This window comes from Macaca mulatta, chromosome 11 (genome assembly GCF_049350105.2).
Source record: "Macaca mulatta isolate MMU2019108-1 chromosome 11, T2T-MMU8v2.0, whole genome shotgun sequence".
NCBI lineage: Eukaryota > Metazoa > Chordata > Mammalia > Primates > Cercopithecidae > Macaca > Macaca mulatta.
Window position 1 is genome coordinate 53,482,333 of NC_133416.1, and position 15,562 is coordinate 53,497,894.

Genomic DNA, 15,562 nt, shown 5'->3' on the forward strand with positions numbered 1-15,562 from the left:
TGCTCTTTGAGCTTGAGGATTCCTTTGCATGACATCCAGTGAAACTTAATTTACACTTTTGTCTTTCTAAGTGTTCTTAGAAAAAAATTTCTCTGTAGTATAATTTCCTGGTAGGGATTAGTGAAACCGTCTCCTCATTGGCATTTAGTTGCTTTTCCCTCTGTGTTCTTATCTCTTGCATTAGATTTAGTTGTTTGCATGCTTGTTTCCCCCCTTAGGAGTGTAGACTTCTTGCAGACAAGGATGAAGGCTTCCTCCTCTTCGCTTTCACTGTATCTAGTACAGAGCACGACTCAGTAAATATCAGAGCACTTAGATAAGTTGATTATACTGACTTGGATTAAACCTTTTTTGCTGCCATTACCTGATGAATGAAAAGGAGAAGGGAACAGAAATAACTTTACCAATTCCGGTATCTTTGGCAGTCATTGACACAAGCATAGGGTGTGGAAGGGGTGGAAAGGGAGAAAAAAGGGCAAAAGAGCAGAAAAATACAGAAAGAAACTGAAGATTAAAAAAAGGGTGGGCTAGCATAGGGAATATATTTTACATCACCAATTATTTTTGGTACAACCCATCTTGAGCCAGTATGCCCCGCTATTACCCCAGCCACAGGTGTCTTCATTTTTTTTTTTTTGCTTAACCAAGATAATGAATTTCAGTGGACTCTCAAATCAGAAAGAAATGGGACTGAAACATTTAGGCAGTGAAAAGTGTCACTATTTTTCCTTCCTGTAACCAGGTCAAGAGTTCGGGTAGGAACATGGAGCCTGAGCTAGTAAATTTGAATATCTGATCTTCCAGGCTGGGACCAATGAATAGTGGTTACTGGGAAAGGAATTGCAGGAGGTAGGATCAATTATGTAATGAGGGATAATTATGCAACAGGCCATACATTAGTTTGGGAGAGTTGACACATTTTATCCAGAGCAAGACTGGGTAGACATACTACTGTATAGGTAAATGTAAATTACCCGGTTGACTTCAGTGGGTAGAGTTCTTGTCTGAGCACTGCTGTGAAAGAAATGATTTTCCATTTTTGGTTCTCATAAACCTTTCTTACTTCTTTCATTCTCCTCTGATGTCTTCCTGGATTAACAGAAAGCAAGAAAGAGAACAGGATAAAGTGAATACTCGGTCTTTAAAAGAATAAGCAATTTTCTATAGGCAGGCAACAAAAGTGTTAAACTTTGTTGTTAAGCATCATCACACTTATAAAACAAATAATAATTCCATAATATCATCTAATACAGAATCCAGATTTGGATTTCTCTTATTGTTTCAAATATATCTTTTATAGTTTTTTTCCCTCCCCAATTCATGATTTGACCAATATTCTTTTATCCTAGAAAGAAAGAAGTCCTCAGACTTTTGCCATTCATGATGCTTTTAGCAATACATTTATTTAAGTTCAACTCAGTTTCTAAATTATCTTCACTTTAATAAAGAGTCTGCACTGGGGTGCTTAAGCTTTACTGTAAATGGAGTAACTTTGTATCATAGAGTTTACAGAATTTAAGTGTCAATTGGATGAGTTCCATGTATTTCCATTCTAGAGACATCTCCAAAGAGAAAAGAAGGTACATGAAAGGAAAGAGGAAAACATAATGAGCAATAATGACTCAAGTTAAGGGGAAACATTTTTAAAAAGTGAAACACTAATGGCAATTGATATATTTGATTTTTATTTTAGTGGAAAGTCCCTGAGCTGCTTCTTAATCTCAAAGAATAGTACAATTCATTTGGATTGTCTTGCATACACAGTGATGGTCCACTCTGGTCTACTGCCAGCATTTTGGTGCCAACTTCATTCCTGGATGGTGGAGATGATGAGCAATGCGGCATTCCACTCCTGTTCCCAGTGTGGTCCATCTGTGGCACTTTCTGTCATTCAATTTCCAATTTGCTTTAAATAGTTTTATTTACTCTAAATGAGGATGGTGCTGTGTTGCCAGTGACAGGCTCTTCACCTCCATCATCACAGAAAATGTTGTCAGTGTAGAATTAGAGAATAAAAAAACTAACAGGTAGAAGTCAGATAAGGCCAGTGGCGTGCACAAATGGCAGTGTGAAAATTTTTTTTTTTTTTTTTTTTTTTGAGACGGAGTCTCGCTCTGTCGCCCAGGCTGGAGTGCAGTGGCCGGATCTCAGCTCACTGCAAGCTCCGCCTCCCGGGTTTACGCCATTCTCCTGCCTCAGCCTCCCGAGTAGCTGGGACTACAGGCGCCCGCCACCTCGCCCGGCTAGTTTTTTTGTATTTTTAGTAGAGACGGGGTTTCACCGTGTTACCCAGGATGGTCTCGATCTCCTGACCTTGTGATCCGCCCGTCTCGGCCTCCCAAAGTGCTGGGATTACAGGCTTGAGCCACCGCGCCCGGCCTGGCAGTGTGAAAATTTTAACTTTATTAACTTTGAGTGTGTTTTGTATTTCCAGACTTTTGCTAATGTGGTACAAAGCTACTTATAAGCAAGGCTCATTTTCTCTATACTCAAGGAAGAAGCAGCTCTAGTATTTTATTTTAGTGATTTAGTTTCAGCATTTTAAAAATCCTTCCATATTATCTGTTACCCAGTTTGCTAAAGAATAGCACAATAGGTACTAAAGTTCAGTGAACTGGTCCAAAGTTTCAGTTCACCTCATGTTTATTGACTCTTCTTATTGTGTTCTGACACTGGGGTTATAAAGACGACAAAAGTGTAGTTCCTGACCTCCCTCACCAAGCTCATAGTTTAACCAAGAGAGACAGACAAAAAAGGGACAGTCCAAGTTGAGACATTGTTTATGCTTCATAATAATTTTGGAAGAAACAAATCAAGTGCTAGATTTCCTGAATAGTACAATCCATTTTGGCAAGAAAGAAGGAGATGGAAAGCCAGAAGAATAAGTGGAAGAGGGGAAAATTTGGTGGTGGGTGCTGTGTTAGAATTATAGGAGAGTGAAGTTTTATAGGAGAGTGAAGTATTTTAACTGTTTTTTTTTTGCCTTCAACTTTGTGTATAGAAAAATTTCAGGTTTACAGAAAAGTTAGAAAAATAGTACAGCAGGTACCCATATGCCCTTTATGTAGCTTCAACAGTTGTTAACCTTTAGTCACATTCATTTGCACTATCCCTGGGTATACTATTTTGAACCATAAAAATAAGTTGCAGCCATCATGACTTTTCACCCCTCAGTTGTTTAACAGGCATAACACTTATAAAACAAAAAATAATTCCATAATATCATCTAATACAGAATCCAGATTTGGATTTCTCTTATTGTTTCAAATATATATTTTATAGGTTTTTTTCCCTCCCCAATTCATGATTTGACCAATATTCTTACATTGTATTTAGTTGTTGTGTCTCTTAGTCTTTTTGGATTTATGTTTTTAGTTTCCTTTGTTTTATGACATGGAATTTTTGGAGTCTAAGCTGTTTATATTGAAGAATGCCCTGTATGTTTGATTCATCAGATTATATCTTCATGAATAGATTCAGGTTAAACATTTTTGGCAAGAATCCCACAGATAAATGTTGTAGCACAACAGCTGTAAATTTAATGTTTATGGACTTCATGGTTATATGTGTGTATATCTACATGTCTTCTACTGGGGAAAAGGTCGTAATTCTTACCAAATTTCCAAAGATTCTATAAGACCCACAAAGGTTAAGAATTACAGATGGAGTAAGTTGTTATTAGTGGGAGGTAAGTAGGTATTTAGTCTACACTTATATCTTAAATCATTAGATTTTATGTATTTTTAAACATGGTATTTTTACTGGTAGGTTTTTTAAAAAAAGTAATTCATATACATGATAAAATTCAAATCATACAAAAATATTAGAGTGTAAAATGTCCTCTGACTCCAGTTCTCCAGATTCCTTGTCGCTCTTGGCAAAAATAACCTGTATTTCCAGTTTCTTGAGTGCACCTCTAGAAAAATCTGTGTATAGGTGAGTATATTTGTGGATACGTGTTCTTTTATTTATTTTACACCAATAAGAGAATTTTACAGTGGAGATGTTCTGTAGGTGAATTGACTTACATTATTGTAATGCATGTATGTGATAAAACAAAATTAGTAAAAAATAAACCAAACCAAAGCAGGAAAGAATCAGTGCTGGTGATCTACATGACATTCTAGTTGATGACTAAGCAGGAGACTTTACACCAGCGTGTTGCTCCTTTAGCTGGACTCACTCTTAGCATGCACAGCCCTGAGCCTGGGGTGAGGCTAGCTTTTTTTAAAAAAAAATTAATTTAATTTAATTTAATTTAATTGTGGTAAAAACATTTTTTAAATCTTTCCTTTTTTTTTTTTTTTTTTTTTTAGAGACAAGGTCTTGCTACATTGCCCACACTGGACTCAAACACCTGGGCTCAAGCTCTCCTTTTGCCTCAACCTCCTGAGTAGCTGGGACTATAGGCATGTGCCATTGTGCCTGTAGATCTCACATTTAATGTGAGATTTACCCTCTTAACAGATTTTTAAGTATACAATACAATATAGGCACAGTGTTGTACAGCAGATTTCTAGAATCATTTATCTTATATAACTGAAGGTTTATACCTATTGAGTAGCAACTCCCAATTTCCCCCTTCCCCCAGCCCCTGGAAACCCTTCCGCTCTCTGTTTCCATGAGTTTGACTGGATAATTCATATAAGTGGAATTATACAGTATTTGGCCTTCTGTGTCTGGGTTAATTCACTTAGGATAATGTCCTCCTGGTTCATCCATGTTGTTGCAAATGGTTAGATTTCCTTCCTTTTTAAGGCTGGATAAAGGCTAACTTTTAAAGACTGTATTTATCACAAACATGGTCCCTGTGGGAGCCAGCTTCATCTGGTGTGCAACTGAAGAACCAGAAGAGCCTTTTAGTGCCAAAGGAAACACTAGCTCTGTACAACATTTACCGAGGGAGTGTTCATAATGCCTGCAAACTGGCATTATCATGGGGGATCTTTGAGGGACATTAGGACTATATTAAATTTCAGCCTTACACACTGACTCGAGAGCCCTGGGTAAGGTGCATTCCATGGCTCCTTGTTCAGCTCCATGCTTTTTGAAAATTAACAAGATATCTTGGTTCTTCCACATCAGCACACAGAGATCTACTTTATTTTTTAAAATAACTACATGGTATTCCATTGCATAAATGTACCAGGATTTGTTCAGAATCTGTCCTCCATTGATGGATATTTAGGGTTTTTTATTTTTATTTATTTTTTATTTTTTTTTAGAGTTTTGCTACTATAATTATAATGCTACAATGAATGATGTGACTTTTTATAATACATTTTGGGGATCTTGCATGACCAAGTGATCACAGGAGAGCAATTAGAATACTTTTGCTATCTTTACTTAAAAATATAAAATGTATTTCCTTTTTTGGTTACTTTTGAATTGAAACTGTTTTGGTTCTGATTCCTATAATTTCAACTTTTCAAAATTGAGTTTAAAAAATAATACTAATTAATTACTTTTTAAAAAACCCCATATATTAGCATAGTGTCTAAATCCATTCAATGGCATTAGGACTCCAAAAGACAATTTATCAAATGTCTCTACTATTTATTATTTATTCAGCAAGTATTTCTTGAGTGCATGCCTCTATGTGCCAGGGATTGTATTAAGGATTTTAGTAGATTTTATATTTTCTAGTTGAATTAAAATTGTACTGAAATTTAAGACTAAAAACTATTTGCTAGTTGCTCATTTATTCCATTTATAATTGCTCATTTATTTCATTAAGTTAACGAGGTATTTGTATATCAGTGAGGTGGAGAGGAGGGGAAAGGTAATATATTTGTATTAAAAATTGCACTTAATGTATTTCCTACATAGCAGTTATAAAAGGTAGGGTTTCTTTTTTCTCTTCTCCCTCCTTCCCTCACTCTCTTTGTTCCTTCTCTTTCTGTCTCTCCAATTTTAATAATTGGTATTATCAGTCCTTCTTTATTCCTCTTCTTATTTTTCCCTAGATGCTTTTCCCTGGCTCTTATTGCTTATTTAGCTTTACGTAGGAACTTTAAAATCAACTTGTCTAATTTGAAAATCCTACTAATAATTTTGGGGGTGTGATTCACAATATAGTATTTATAAATTAGCTCTGAAAGCATCAACCTTTTTTTTTTTTTTTTTTTTTTTGTGGTGGAGTCTTGCTCTGTTACCCAGGCTGGAGTGCAGTGACTCCATCTAGGCTCCTTGCAAACTCTGCTTCCCAGGTTCAAGCAATTCTCCTGCCTCAGCCTCCCAAGTAGCTGGGACCACCACTCCTGGCTAATTTTTGTGTTTTTAGTAGAGACTGGGTTTCACCATGTTGGCCAGGCTGGTCTTGGACTCCTGACCTTAAGGGATCTGCCCGCCTTGGCCTTCCAAAGTGCTGGGATTACAGGCATTAGCCACCACACCTGGCCTAGAATTGACACTTTAAGATGCCGTGTCTTTAAAATGAAAAACATAATATTGCTTTCGATTTGCTTCAGTATTTTTAAAAATTATCATTAAGTTTGTCTCTTGGAATATTTATCTTTTTGCCCTCTCTGTGAATAGAATGGGACCTTCTATTTTGTCTTCTGGTTGTGGTTCAAATGTAAGAACACTATTGATTTTTCCATATTATATTTCTTTTCCAGGCCCCATACTGGATTCTTTCACTATTTGTAATAGCTTTTCAGCTGACTCTCTTGAGTTTTCCAGCTAAGAAATCATTTTATCTGCACATATCTCTAAACAATATTAAATAATGGTGATGCTAAGTTGTATGGCTAGGTTAACTTTTTTTTCTTTAGAAAGAGTTTCACTCTTGTTGCCCAGGCTGGAGTGCAATGACGTGATCTCAGCTCACTGCAACCTCCGCCTCCCGGGTTCGAGCGATTCTCCTGCCTCAGCCTCCCGAGTGGCTGGAATTATAGGTGCCCACCACCACAGCTGGCTAATTTTTAGTAGACAGATTTCACCATGTTGGCCAGGCTGGTCCTGACCTCAGGTGATCCACCTGCCTTGGCCTCCCAAAGTGCTGGGATTACAGGCATAAGCCACCACACCTGGCTGGCTAGGTTAACTTCTTTATGTGCACATTCTCTAACAAAGTCTCCCTGGCTAATTGCTTGACCGAAAACAGATATAAACTGTTAAACATAAACACAACCAAACATGTCACTACAACAAAACAGAACAAAACAAAACATGCAAACAAAAAAAAAAAAACCCTGTTCTCCAAAGGCTTTGAGAAATATGGGATTATGTAAAGCAACCAAATCTGTAACTTATTAGCATTTCTGAGAGAGAAGATAAGGTAAGCAACTTGGAAAACATGTTTGAGGATATAATTGAGGAAAATTTCCCCAATCTCGCTAGAGAGATCAACACGCAGATACAAGAAATCCATAGAACCCCTCCAAGATACTATATAAGATGACCATCCCCAACACACATAGTTATCCGACTACCAGCATCACAGAAAAGAAAAAAGAAAAATCTAGGCAGCTAGACAAAAGGGTCATATTACCTATAAAGAGAAATCCATCAGACTAACAGTGGACCTCTCAGCAGAAACTTTACAAATCAGAAGAGATTGCGGGCCCATTTTTAGCATTCTTAAAGAAAATAAATGCCAGCTAAGAATTTCATATCCCACCAAACTAAGCTTCACAAATGAAGGAGAAATAAAGTCTTTCCCTGACCTTCAATTGCTAAGGGAATTCATCACCACCAGACTGGCCCTACGAGAGATCCTTAAAGGAATTCTAAACGAGGAAACGAAAGAACAATACTTGCTATTACAAAACCAGATGCAAGCACATAACTCATGCATCCTATAAAGCAACTACACAATTGTGATTACAGAGCAACTAGTTGACACCAATATGACAGGAACAAAACCTCACCTATCAATATTAACCTTGAACATAAATGGCGTAAATCCTCCATTTAAAAGATATAGAGTGGCAAATTGGATAAAAAAAAAAAAAAGACCCATCTTTCTAGTGTTTTTAAGAGATTCATTTGACATATAATGGCGCCCATAGGCTCAAAGTAAAGGAATGGAGAAAGATCTGTCACACAAATAGAAAGAAAAGAGCAACTATTCTTGTATCAGATAGAATAGACTTTAAGCCAACAAGAGTAAAGAAGGACAAAGGAGGACATTACATAACGATAAAGACTTGAATTCAACAAGAAGGCTTAAGTACTCTAAATAAATAGGCACCCAACATTAGAGCACCCAGATTTATAAAACAGTTACTTCCGGACCTAAGAAAAGACTTTGACAGCCATGTAATAATAGTGGTGGACTTCAACACCCCACTGACAGCATTAGACACATCATTGGGACAGAAAACTAACAAATTCTGGACTTAAATTCAACACTTGACCAGTTGGACCTGATACACATCTACAGAACACTCTACTCAACAACCACAGAATGCATTCTTCTAATCTGCGCACAGAACATACTCTAAGATTAACCACATGCTTGGTCATAAAGCAAGTCTCAATAAATTTTTAAAAAGTGTGAAAATCAAGCCAAGTATCTTCTTAGACCACAGTGGAATAAAAATAGAAATCAATACCAAGAGGAACACTCAAAACTACAGAAATACATGGAAATTAAATAACTTACTCCTGAATGACCTCAATGAAGTTAAGGCAGAAATAAAAAAATTCTTTGAGACAATAAAAATAGAGACACAACCTACCAAAACCTCTGGCATATGGCAAAAGCAGTGGTAAGAGGAAAGTTTATAACACTAAATGACTACATCAAGGAGATAGAAAGATCCCAGTTAACAACCTAAACTTGCACCTAAAGGAATTAGAAAAACAAGAACTAATCTCAAAGCTTAGCAGAAGAAAAGAAATAACTAAAACTAGAACAGAACTAAACAAAATTGAAACCCAAGAAAAAATACAAAGGATCAATGAAATGAAAAATTGGTTTTTTGAAAGGATAAACAAGATTGATAGACTGCTAACTAGTCTCAAAAGAGAGAGAAGATCCAAATAAGCACAATTAGAAATGAGAAAGGTGACATCACCACTGATTCCACAGAAATACAAAAGATCCTCGGAGACTACTATGAACATCTCTATGCACATAAACTAGAAAATCTAGAGGAAATGGAGAAATTCCTGGAAACATACAACCTCCCAAGATTGAACCAAGAAGAAATAGAAATCCTAAACAGACCAATAACGAGGAATGAAATTGAATAAATAATAAAAAACCTACCATGCAAAAAAGCCCTGGACCAGATGGATTCACAGTTGAATTCTACCAGAAGTACAAAGAAGAGCTGGTTCCAATTCTTCTGAAACTATTCCAAAAAATCAAGGAGTAGAAGCTTCTCCATAACTTATTCTATAAACTCGTTATCATCCTGATACCAAAATCTGGCAAAGACATGACAAAAAAGAAAACTACAGGCCAATATCCTTGGTGAACATAGATGCAAAATCCTCAATAAAATGCTAGCAGACCAAATCCAGCAGCATATCAAAAAGTGAATTCCCTGCAATCAGGTGGGCTTTATTCTGGGGATGTATGGATGGTTCAACACATGCAGAATTAAAAACACATAAACAATTAAAAACCAAAACCATATGATCATCTCAATAGATGCAGAAAAAGCATTTGATAAAATACAACAACATCTCTTTATGGTAAAAGCCCTCAACAATCTAGGCATTGAAGGAACATACCTCAAAATAATGAGTCATCTATGACAGACTCACAGCCAACATCATACTCAATGGGAAGATGGAAGCATTCCCCCTTAGGAACTGGAATAAAACAAGGATGTCCACTCTCACCATTCTTACTCAACATAGTACTGGAAGTCCTAGCCAGAGTAATCAGACTAGACAAAGAAATAAAGGTATCCAAATAGGAAAAAAAAAATAAGTCAAATTATCTTTCTTTGCTGACAATAAGATTCTATACCTAGAAAACCCTAAAGATTCTCCCAAAAGACTCCTAGACCAGATAAACAACCTCAGCAAAGTCTCAGGATACAAAATCAATGTACACATATCAGTAGCATTTCCATACCCAATTACATTCAGCTGAGAACCAAATTAAAAATGCAATACCATTTACAGTAGCCACACACACAAAAAATAAAATATGCAGGAATACATCCAACCAAGGAGGTTAAAGATCTCTATAAGGAGAACTGCAAAACACTACTGAAAGAAATCATAGATGACACAAACAAATGGAAAAACATTCTATGCTTGTGGATCAGAAGAATCAGTATCGTTGAAATGTTTATACTGCCCAAACAAATCTATAGATTCAACGGTATTCCTGTCAAATTGTGAGTCAATGTTCACAGAATTAGAAATAACTATTCTAAAATTCATATGGAACCAAAAAAGAGCCCAAATAATCAAGACAGTTCTAAGCAAAAAGAATAAAGCTGGAGGAATCACATTAGCTGACTTCAAACTATACTACAAGGATGCAGTAACCTAAACAGCATGGTATTGGTACAAAAACAGACACGTAGACTAATGAATAGAATAGAGACCCAGAAATAAAGCTGCACACCTACAACTAACTAATATTTGACAAAGTCCTTTGGGTATATACCCAGTAATGGGATGGCTGGGTCAAGGATTATAAATTATGCTGCTATAAAGACACATGCACACGTATGTTTATTGCAGCACTATTCACAATAGCAAAGACTTGGAATCAACCCAAAGGTCCATCAGTGACAGATTGGATTAAGAAAATGTGGCACATATACACCATGGAATACTATGCAGCCATCAAAAAGGATGAGTTTGCGTCCTTTGTAGGGACATGGATGCAGCTGGAAACCATCATTCTTAGCAAACTATCACAAGAACAGAAAACCAAACACCGCATGTTCTCACTCATAGGTGGGAACTGAACAATGAGATCACTTGGACTCAGGAAGGGGAACATCACACACAGGGGCCTATCATGGGGAGGCGGGAGGGGGGAGGGATTGCATTGGGAGTTATACCTGATGTAAATGATGAGTTGATGGGTGCAGCACACCAACATGGCACAAGTATACATATGTAACAAACCTGCACGTTATGCACATGTACCCTACAACTTAAAGTATAATAATAATAAATAAATAAATAAATTTAAAAAAAAAAAGCTGGAAAAGGAAAAAAAAATATTTGACAAAGTCAGCAAAAACAATGTGGAAAGGACACTCTATTCAATAAATGGCTAGCTATACACAGAAGAATGAAACTGGACACCTACCTCTCACCATATACAAAAATTAACTCAAGATGAGTTGAAGTCTTAAATATAAGACCTCAAATTAGAAAAATCCTAGAAGAAAAACTAGAAAATCCTTTTCTAGACATTGATCGAAGCAAAGAATTTTTGACTAAGTTCTTGAAAGCTAACGTGACAAAACCAAAAATGGACAATTAGGTCCTAATTAAACTAAAGAGCTTTTGCACAGCAAAAGAAACTATCAACAGAATAAACAGACGACGCACAAAATGGGAGTAAATGTTTGCAAACTATGCATCTGACAAAGGACTAATATCCACAATCTATAAGTAACTTAAACAAATCAACAAGAAAAAACAAATAGCCCCATTCAAAAGTAGGCAAAGGACATGAACTGACGCTCCTCAAAAGACATACAAGTGGCCAACAAATAAAAAAATGTTCAGTACCACTAATCATAAGAGAGACACAGGCCAGGTGCAGTGGCCCACGCCTGTAATCCCAGCACTTTCGGAGGCCGAGGCAGATCATCTGACGTCAGGAGTTTGAGATCAGCCTGGCCAACATGGCAAAACCCTGTCTCTACTAAATATATAAAAATTAGCCGAGTGTGGTGTGGTGGTGCACACCTGTGGTCCAAGCTTCTCGGGAGGCTAAGGTAGGAGAATCGCTTGAACCTGGGGGTTGGAGATTGCAGTGAGCTGAGATTGTGCCATTGCACTCCAGCCTGCGTTACAGACAGAGCAAGACTCTGTCTCAAAAAAAAAAAAAAAAAAAAAAAAAAAAAAAAAAAAAAAAGTATACCATAATGAGATACTATCCCACACCAGTCAGATTGGCTATTATCAGAAATTCAGAAAACAACAGATACTGGCAAGACTGAAGAGAAAAGAGAATGTTTATACACTGTTGGTGGTGGGAATGCAAATGAATTCACCCCCTGTGGAAAGCAGTTCGAAGATTTCTTAAAGGACTAATAATAGAACTACTATTCAACCCAGCAATCCCATTACTGGGTATATACCCAAAGGAAAACAAATCGTTCTACCAAAAAGACACCTGCACTCCTATGCTTATCATGGCACTATTCACAATAGCAAAGACATGGAATCAACCTAGGTGCCCATCAGCGGTGGACTGGACTAAAAAAATGTGGTAAATATCCACCGGGTTTACAGTGCAGCCACAGAGAAGAATGTATTCATGCCCTTTGCAGTAAGGTGGATGCATCTGGAGGCCATTATCCTAAGTAAATTAATGCAGAAACAGAAAACCAAATACCACATGTTCTTATAAGTGGGAGCTAAACACTGGGTACACACGGACACAAAGATGGGAAAAATAGACACTGGGGATTCCAAAAGGAGGGAAAGAGGGAGGGGGCAAGGGCTGAAACCTATCGAGTACTATGTTCACTACTTGGTTTGTGGGATCATTAGAAGCTCAAACTTTAGCATCAGGTATTATACCCATGTAACAAAACTGCACATATACCTCCTGAATTTAAAAATTAAAAGTAAGTAAATAAATAAATGAAAGAATTGGGCATAACCTTCAAAAAAATCCAGAATGTGGGGCACTACTCTGGTCTCTTCAGGTCAGTGGGATGGGAAAAAGAGCAGGTGATGGAGCACAGGGGGAGCCATATTAAGATAAACAAAACTTGAGAGATGTAAACATGAAAACAATGTGTAATTCTGTATTGGATCCTGTTGAGAGAACAAATTTGAGGCACAATTGGGATTCTGAATAAGGACTGGGTATTAGAAATATTATTATATTATAGGACTCCCTAAATTTTTAGGAGTGATAATGGTATTGTGGCTATGTAAGAAAACTCCCTAATTTTTAAAAGATGCATGCCAAGAGGTTTAGGAGGGAGGCATGCTGTTATCTATAATTTACTTTGAAATGGTTCAGTAAACAAATGAAAAATAGAAGGATGAATGGATGGTTTGATGAACAAATGGAGTAAATGTGGCAAAATATTAAAAAACTGTTCTCATATGCAATTGCTTATGAATCAGACTTAGTTTAGTAAAAACTAAACAGCAAGATAAAACAAATTGAATACTGAGGTTATTTTTAGATTTGTTATTACTATCACGAATAATCTTCAATTTCAAATTTATGTTCCTTAAAACATTGTTACTATTGATTAATCTTATAATAAATATGTTACAAAGTTGAACTGATTAAATATTCTAATAAAATATTTATTTTGCTGTCTGTTTTTTATGTTGTAGATCCACATAAGGTATTCTTTGAAAACCCAGTTTAGTTAACAAGAAAAATGGAAAACAGATGAGGTCTTCTTGCCTCTTACATTGCAGACGTAGAACTTGTCATTGTAAACCCAGTGTCAGTAGATCAATGACCCAAAAGTCCCTGTTCTTTGTGCTGGAAAATATCTGCAGAGAGGGAATCTTAGATTTCTGTAAGTGAAATTCTGAACAATACTAATTGTTTGCTTACCTGCAATGTATGGGTTGTTAAGATAAAACAGGGTGGGAACCTGATCTCCCCAGGCGTATCTTTCATGTGAATGTGAAGGAAATGATTCATTGACAACCCCAAAGACCTTGCTGGGAAAACACAGCTCAGTATTGCATCATCAAGCATTTGAAAACAAAGTGTCAGGAAACAGTTTAGAAATCAGTCTCTATCACTTTCTTTTATTAACTATTTGTTTGTATTAATAAGAGTAACCACCACTTGTGTTTTGTAGTTTATTAAGTGTATTTGTGATAACTTTTGGGAGTGGTAAGGTAGGTCTCATTACTCATTTTTCAGGTGAGGAAAATGAGGCTCACAGATTTTCAGTGACTTGCCCAGGATTACACAGGCTGAAAGTGGAAGAGCCATGTATTACTACATCTGGGTCTACCTAGGAAATGGGAGGGCATCAATTGTGTAATTTAATCTCATAGAAACTCGGTTTTCTGAGTTGTAAGGAGGGCATAATGCTTATTTTACAGTATTGTTATAAAAATAATGGAAAATTATATAAAGAAGACATGTAGGCCAGTATTTTCATATACATGGAATTTGATATACATATTTAGTCCATTTCCTTTTTTTTTTTTTTTGAGATGGAGCCTCACTCTGTTGCCCAGGCTGGAGTGCAATGGCGAAATCTCAGTGCACTGCAACCTCCACGTCCCAGGTTCAAGCAATTTTCCTGCCTCAGCCTCCTGAGTAGCTGGGATTACAGGTGCCCACCACCACGCCCGGCTAATTTTTGTATTTTTGGTAGAGATGGGGTTTCGCCATATTGGCCAGTCTGGTCTCGAACTCCTGACCTCAGGTGATCCACCTGCTTTGGCCTCCCAAAGTGCTGGGATTACAGGCGTGAGCCACTGCGCCCGGCCTTTTTTTTTTTTTTTTTTTTTTTTTGAGACAGGGTCTTACTCTGTTGCTGAGGCTGGAGTGCACTGGTGTGATCTCGGCTCACAGCAGCCTTGACCTCCTGAGCATAAGTGATGCTCCCACCTCAGCCTCCCAAGTAAATGGCACTACAGGCACATGCCACCACACCCAGCTAAATGAGGCACCTGGCTTCATTTACTTTTTAGTGCCATGTTTATAGTCCTGTAGCTGTAACCTTAATCTGTACCTTAAATTTTCCACTGTCTAATTCCTTCTATACCATATTTGTAAGTTACAGTATTGCTATATTGAATCTTCGGTGTAGTACTTTTCCAGGATACTAACTGACAGCAAGCTTCTCTTGCTATTTTAGTTACTAATTCCTTCCCTCACTTTTGGGCACAAGGCCAAGAGTATTTTGTGGAGATTAAGATGAACCTACAATTTATTGAATCATAACATTAAATAGAGTTAGAGTGAAGTTATAATACATTTGCAAGGTGACATGCCTAAAAGGGCAGTAAGCAGCGGACGTAAGCAAAGTCATAGAAATCCATTCATCTGCCAACACATTTATGTAAGAAATTACACTACTGGTCAGGAATTTCCTGCTGTATGCCATTTTTTTTTCCTATGGAACTTTTCAATAGCTTGTAATGAGCTGTTATGCCTCCTCTTCAGGCTTGGCTGTTATCAGTGCCACTCAGATATCCCTTCCTATTCAGTGTGGAGTGCTTTGTGACACTTATGAATGGGTGCACCTATTTTTTAACTACTAGAATGTTGATTTATATCATAGAAGACTCATCGTTTCTGCTTCTCTACACATACGCCTGTTTTAAGAATTTACTGGTTTCAAACATGTATTAATTATTTGAACTTGCAGGAAAAGAATGCCATAAAATTGAAAGCTACATGTGAGTTTTATAAGAGATAATTTTGTACTAAAATAATATGCAAAGGTAATAATTGGGG

At 36.9% G+C, this 15,562-nt stretch overlaps 1 long non-coding RNA gene across 1 annotated transcript in view; it reads right to left on the bottom strand.

Annotated features, from left to right (window-relative positions):
* Positions 1 to 384: 384 nt before the first annotated feature.
* LOC107000841 (uncharacterized) overlaps positions 385 to 15,562 on the bottom strand; it is an 82,351-nt gene continuing 67,173 nt past the window's right edge. Inside the window, exon 3 of the long non-coding RNA XR_013400970.1 lies at positions 385 to 1,089. This is a non-coding gene — a long non-coding RNA (uncharacterized LOC107000841). The remainder of the gene's footprint in view (positions 1,090 to 15,562) is intronic.